The 7488-nt window shown below is 45.7% G+C and overlaps 1 pseudogene; it reads right to left on the bottom strand.

The window, feature by feature from the left end:
* Positions 1 to 4967: 4967 nt before the first annotated feature.
* On the bottom strand, positions 4968 to 6237 carry LOC119357451 (annotated as a pseudogene).
* Between the last annotated feature and the right edge of the window lie 1251 nt (positions 6238 to 7488).

Below are 7488 nucleotides of genomic sequence, written 5' to 3'. Positions count from 1 at the left end.
CTCCCCGTGGAACTAGATGGAGATGGTGGAGCGATGTCTATCAATTTAGCCGTCTTTGCCTATCAATCATTGTACGGCCCAAACCCAGCACCTCACGTGCATTGCGAACCCAATCCAGCAAGCATTTGATCGGAAAGAGCTGCCCACCTAACATGTTTGGTTAAATTCGTCTCTCGTGTTAATCGATGCTCATAATGAATTTGTTTTCGAAAATTTGTGACATGACGTTGGCAAAATAAAAAAGATGACTAAGAGAATAAAAGTGTTCACATCTTCAAAAAAATGGTCGCAAATTTGAAAATTTGTTCATGTTTTTTAAAAAGCATTAATATGTGGAATAAAAAGGTCTAATAAATATTTGCAAATTTAGAACAATTTTGCGTTTTAAAAAATGTTCAAGTTTTCTAAATGTGATAGCTTTTTTAGAGATATTTTCGCTGTAGCGGCCCTGGTTTCTACAGTGATCCCAACAAATGTCTGCCCCCAATTCGCTAGAATGTCTGATCCCTGGATTGCTATGGTACACATACATCTCGCTCCTGCCTCTCGCAATGGACCGGCCCACCAGGACGTCTCCCCTGTGCGGCAACCCTACTTTTCGGCGCGAAGAGCACCAAATAGGAGGTCCTAGCAAGAACATACCTACGAAAAACCATCCACTGCGAAGTGTTTAGTGGGTCAGGCAACCTACTACATCCCGATAGGCGAGTCTAGCAATCGCGCCTGCACTCTTAACCTACACTAGCCTCATCTTGTGGATCGTTGTTGTGGAGCAGGCCTGCTCAAGCACGCAAATCCTATTTGCCACATTAAGCGGCAAACTATCGAGGCTACGCACACCTCAAGTCCATCAAGAGTGATAGATGGGTCGGCCCACTAATACGTGTGAGAAATATGTGCGTAGCCTCGAAAAATGCAATCTTCTGTTTTGCGCATGTTTTGCTGACGGGACACGGATAGTCTAACACATTGATGCATTCTGCGTGTGATGTGTAGAAGAAGACCAAGTAAAGAGTTTGGCAAAGATGGAAAAAAGTGACAATGCATATCAGCCTCTATCAGCTAAAACCGAAAAGGGCTTTGAAGATCGTGGTGCTTCAGGTCCATTTACAAGCAAGTTGATGTGGAAAACTGTCATCAACTTCGACGGTCCCATGCACAAAACTGTGGAGACCTCTTATTGGACGCCCGCATGCGTCCAGTAGATATGCTTTTGCTGAAAGGGCGCGATAACAGGCCGGCCCATTCGCGGGCATCGACCAAATGAAAAAATGTGACGAATATAGTGCAGGCGGGGAGTCAAACTCCCGACCTCGACCTGGAGAACACTGTTGCTAGCAAATCAATCTGGTGACTAAGGTTTGCTATTAGTGAAGCACTAAATTTGAAGTACTAGGTTGAGTAGCAGCTCGGCTTTTTTTTTGTTCAATATTTTCAACATTTCTTGGGAAAATGTGAACAAATTTTCTGTAAAAATTGCGAATAATGTTTGAAAATCATGAAAAAAATCGAAATTCTAACAAAGTTTTCAAACATGGACAATGTTTTTAAAAAGTGAACAAAAAGTTAAATTCATGATCAATGTTTTGAAATTATGAACATTTATTGAAAAAATAATGATGAAAACAATTTTTCAAATACAAGCTGAAAATATTTGTTATATAGGCCGAACAATATTTAGAAACATATTGAGATTTTTCGTGATATACACTGAACAAACATTTAAATACACATTGTAAATTTTTGTGATATACGCTGCACAATTTTAAATTACACATTGAACATTTTTTTAAAATATGTTGATGAACATTTTCCTTAAATATATGATGAACATTTTTTATATAAACTTGCAAAGAACTTTGTATAATGCACGAAAAAAGAACGGAAATATTAACGCCCACACGTGTGGGCTGAGACCACTTCGTCCGAACGCCCTCGCTGCCGTGAGATGCGTTGCATCAATCTTAAAGCAGGACGTACAGACACGTCAGCAGTAGCGGTCGTGCGGGCTGTTTGGGTCCTCGCCTGAACGTTGTCCTCTCCTCGCTCGCTCACTCCCACCCTTCTCGTTGACCTCCCCCCCTCCCCACACGGAGCAAGTGAGCAGAGAGAGAGAGAGAGAGAGGATCCCGGCGATTGAGAGAGGATTCCGGCTCCGTCAGGTGGCCGACGTCCTCGCCGGCGACCGCGATGGCACAACTCCCCTTCACCCCACCCCAGCGGCCTCCTCCCCCAATACTCCTCGCTGTTTTCTCCCCCTTTTCTTCGCCGGATCTGAAGAAGGGCTGCCGGCGTCGACCTGCTGTCGTCGCCGAGGTTGGCGGGGTGAGGTCGGGTCTCGTTGTCTCCACATCGAGCGCGCGTAGCTCCGCCTCGATTCAGCACCGCGTCGCGGACGAGGAGCCGATGGAGCAGGGGATGCTTCTGGCAGAGCAGGCCACGGGCGCCGTCGGCGCCAACCCAGGCAACGGCAAGGGCGCCAATCCCCTCCAACCAGCCCCCGCATCCAGCACGGGGTCGGCAGCGGCGGGGGTGGCGCATTTTCCACTGACGGGTCACTCGCTTGCTGGTGCATTTTGTGTGTGGTACGAACGAAGAGGAACAAGAAAAGATCAGGTTGGAGAAAAGGAGGATCCGCATACGCCCATCTCTGTCAGCCGAAACCGAAAAGGCTTGAAATATGCTCCGAAAGTTGGCCGGTCGGTCCCATGAGAAACTCCGGTCTGATTTGGTTTTCTTTGGTTTATTTAGTGCGCAGTACTGTTTTCTACATCTGCGGGCTGTCCTGCGCTGCGTTCCTTTTGCTGATTTTGGTTGTTGACATTGTACGTACGTGTGAAGCCATATCAGTTGTTGGCATCGATCTCTATCATCATTGGAGTATGTGGCTGATGATCAACAGTTAGCTAAGAGGCTGTCTTGATCGTACTAGCGTGCAAGTAGTAGATGTGCATCCGCCTGGCTTCTGATCTGACTGGGACATGGGATTGATACGATCAGCCGTTGACTATGAATGAAGTATTCAGCATCTGGGTATCGAGCTGCCTGCCTAACATGGGAGGACGTCCCGGGATATGGTTTTCAGTACTGCTGCTTTGTTTTACTCGTCCAGTGGGCAGGCAGTATGTTTGTTCGATCTGGCTAGCTAGCCAGCTAATGATACTATTAGTAATACTAGCTGAATGCCCGTGCGTTGCCACGGATCAACAAAAAATAAATAATCAAATAGTTGTTCTAAGTAAAGTGTGCGTCAAAATGACAAGACGTGATTTCAATTCCAACAAATCAATATCTCTCCCACTTCTTTCTTCCTAGGCAATCATTGTATCTCTTTAACCTATCCTTCCTTACATCGTTTCTTTCACCTTGATTACCCTTCCTTTTCCTTCAGCTTTTTTCACACTGCCGTGAGCAAGCCCCTCTTCAAAATCTTGTATTTTCATTGATGATACTATCGACAAAATATTATTTTGATCTATTTTTTGGTGGTCAATTAGTTGAATGGAAACTTAAGAAGTACCTCACAACTAACTGAAAAGAAACATGAACTCCGATGAGTATAAAAACAAAAGAACAAAAAAATTCTGAAAAAATAGACTCCCATTTTACAGCATATACCATTTCCAAACCCAAAGAAAAAGACTTGCAAACGAGGTATATTTAATTCAAAACAACTGACCTTTGGGTCACTCTCATTAAAAGTTATTTCTGTATCCGCCAAATGACTGGGAGGAGCATCTTGTGTTAAAGCACTTCTCTGTGCAGGGGCAGCTTGAGTTCAAGGTTGCCCTCTACCTCCTTAAAAGGAACTCCTGACCTCCTTGAGAATAGAAAGAAGCTCTACGTGCACCTTGCCTTCATCATGGTCAAATACAAACTAACAATTTAGAGCCATGATGTCTGCAATAGTTAGTTTAATCTCTTACAGGCCAAAAATCATATGAATTGATCAACTTAAAGTTTCAAGATTACCTTGAGCCTTAGGTATTCTTTTTGATTTTGTATAGTTGCATGTCAAAGCTCCAAGCATGCTTGAAAACTGAGAGCAATGTGATAAGTTATGACTGACAGGAACATTAAGTAGCACAACCAACACGAAAACTACGACGACATACTACCATCACATGAAATATGTAAATGTGTGTGTGCACTATTTAGGTTCTCAACACTATCTCTCATGCTCTTCCGGTTTCGTTTCTCCTATCCAAGTGTCTCATGGCCAATCTAACAAAAAAACAGCTTTCCACATAGATGTGGCCTTGATCAGTGACCCAACGGAAGCGGACATCAACCTTCAGGAAGTACTCGTCAAGCTCACCAAATGCCGGCTCACCGCAGAAGTAGTTCTGCACACATGAAGACTTCAAAAAAAATTAATGTCTTAAAAAATTAAAAGAAGCTACACATATAAAAGTGTAAAAAGGTATAATTGGGGACAAAATTGTGGAATAACTCTGATGAATGCATAAAAGGCAGTACAGTACCAAAATAAATTAGTCTATGTGCCACTTTGATTATCAGAGAAGTTTAAATGCTCTTAATGTACCCTTGAAGAGAATAATCAAATCCTGAGAAAAATAAAATTATTATCAGCATAAGCAACATACAAGATGTGTAGAAAGCAAATAGCAATGGCCATTTTGACAGGAATCAAAATATGACACAATTCAATGTGCAGGCAACATGATACTAATTTATACACACGCACTTGTCATGCCTTAGCAGGAACCATTTGAAAAAAAGTAATCAATATTGGTATACATATACTTGTCTTGGACACAAACCGAAACCTACATGCAGCTGAAATCATGCATCAAACCTGAACGTACAAAATACATCTACATTTGCTGAAGGTTGATAATTTTACAGTTTGATAGCCATCTGCAACCATGCATCAAACCTGAGCTTGCCAATTCCTCGTGGAGAGAGCAGCAATGCCGGCTGAAAGAATAACCACGACAATGGCATCACCTGCTGCTGCAGTCTTTGAGATTCTGTCCAGGTAGCCTGGCGATCGACACGCTCGAATCCGATTCAAGACCAAGATGCGGCTCCTGGCCCTCCTTGCCACTGTCGTGATTGTTCTCGGGCTCACTACTCTCAACATCCTGTTCACGCTGCTCAGCAGGTTGAGATGGGGTGTCCAAATCCTCACTGATCTCTTCGCCATTGCTGATACCTAGAGCTGCTTCTGATGCTCTAACATCAAGCTCATCTACTGCCTTGGAGTAGTCTGATGCATCAGATTCTTCTACCACTGCAGCAACACCCTTTGATTCTGCAATCAAGCCAGAAACTGCATCTTGGATATTCAAGTGCTCCTCCAAGGCACTGGCACTACCAGGAGCTTCTTCTGACATTACAACATCAAGCTCATCTACTACCATGTCGTAGTAGCCTGATGCGTCAGATTTTTCTCCCACTCCGGCATCATCAACTGGTTCTTCTTCCACCACAACATCACCTTCCGGCTCTGCAGCAGCACGCACACGGAAGCAGCAGACATGAACAGAACGAAAACAAGGGGAAGTAGGAACCTCAACGCGGATCCCTTCTTCACTGGAGCTCGCACCCCAAGCTCCGGCTCCGGTGTCAGTGCACGAGCTCGCGGAGGAGTCGCCCTAGGCTCCGGTGTAGAGACGCGAGCCGGCTCTGGCTTCACCGCAGCAACCTCCGATGACAGCAGAGGGGGCCACAGCGAATAGACGCGGGCTCTGGCGCCAGGACGGAAGCCTCAGCGGCCTCAGATGGAGCGGTGAGAGCTGACTGCTCCCCTGGCAAGTGATTTTGCTGTGGTTGCTCTTGTTCCTCCTCCATACGTGAGGTCGTCCTCCGTGGTGGCAGTGGCGTCGGTTTCGTCGCTCCTCTCGGAGGCGGAGGCGAAGCCGTCCTCGAGGCGCCTGACGCCAGCGCCGAGGGGGTCAGGCTTGTAATGGAGGAACCGCGGCCTCGGCGAGGTGTAGTTGGTCTTGGGGTTGTACAGGGTCGCCCGTGACGGCAGGAGGGGGTCGTCGGCACTGAGGTTTTCACCCTGAAGAGCAAATCTGAGCAAACTCCGAGCAATGCCGTAATCAGGGTAACGACGTAAAGAACGCCGCCATTGCTAGGTATAACCAATTAGGTCAAATCAGAGTTTTCACCCCGCAACAATGCACTCGGTCTGTGTGGCACGAACGAAGAAAGAAGCAATTAAAGAGGTGGCAAAAGGAGATGAACGGGCACGACCCAAACAACCATCTCTGCCAACTGAAACCGAAAAAAAAAACTGAAGATTTTACGTGGCCACCGGTCCAAGCAAAAGCTAAAAAAGAAAGAAAACAAAATGGGATCGTTTGGCTTTACTACCTTGTTGTGCTAGGTGTGAAACTATAAGTAGGGTACATCGGTCTATCATTGGCATTGGCATCTTTGATGACGCGGCCAATGATGAAGATCTAATTGGAAGGCTCCTGTGCTTGGTAGACTTGTGGTGTGCAAGTAGTACATGTGCATGCTTTCTTTGATTCTATGGACCGGCTGCTGAGACAGGGGATCGACGGGTCGTTGACTATGTGGTGATGAGCATCTGCGCGTGGAATCTGCCTAACATGCGTCGTCCTAGCTGGGAGCTGCACTTCTTTTTTTCAGTGTGCAGGCGTATGTTTGCTGGATCTGGCTAGCCAACTAGTGTAATTTCTAATGAAAAACCGTCTTCAGATCGGTGAGGTAGTACTACAAAGGAAGTCTTGCTAAGCTTCTTTTCTTTTTAAGATTGCTCGCCACATTTGCCATTTTAGTAATGATTCTCTGCACTGTATGAACCCAATATAGAGAATACTACTCCATATACAAGAATTGTGGAACAGGTCACTGGGATCAGATAAGAATAAGCATCCTCTCATCAAAAACAAAAGAAGATAAGCACAGGCATCGTTCTTGGGAGAGCAGGAAGCAGATTCGGATTCCATCCGTGCCGGTGTCCCGTACGCACGGTATATGCCCTGCGCGTCTGCCAAGCCGGCAAAATGGAGGGAGAGGGATCCATCCACCCGACCCATAACCGAAACCACGCATGTGTCCATGTCCGCTTGGCCAGAGAGAATTAAGGGCTCGTCTTTCTTTTTTAAGCAAAAGCAAGCAAGGGGTTCGGGCCCCGATTTATTCTGTTCGAAATGAGAAGCCGACACGCCTCGTTAAAAATGAGAAACAACGATTTCTTCTCAACAAATGAACAAACAAAAAGGAAGCGAATGAATTGCCATCGAGCGGGGTTTTTCTTTTTCTTTTTGGTTTGGCCATTTTTGACTATTTTTTCAGCAACTCTTGTCTACATTACAGCTCAATAGAAGAAGAGAAAAAGTGATTTTTGCTTATTGCCAGGCGCTTGGAATTTTTTCACGCGCAAGACGAGGCCTGCGGGGATGACGTGACGGGCATCAGCCACGATGAGGCCAAGCCAGGACCTCACCGGAGGCAGGGACGACACTGCGAGCGGCAGTGTCGCGGGTG

This window comes from Triticum dicoccoides, chromosome 2A, assembly GCF_002162155.2.
Source record: "Triticum dicoccoides isolate Atlit2015 ecotype Zavitan chromosome 2A, WEW_v2.0, whole genome shotgun sequence".
NCBI classification, from domain to species: domain Eukaryota; kingdom Viridiplantae; phylum Streptophyta; class Magnoliopsida; order Poales; family Poaceae; genus Triticum; species Triticum dicoccoides.
This window is presented reverse-complemented; position numbering and strand designations above follow the sequence as displayed.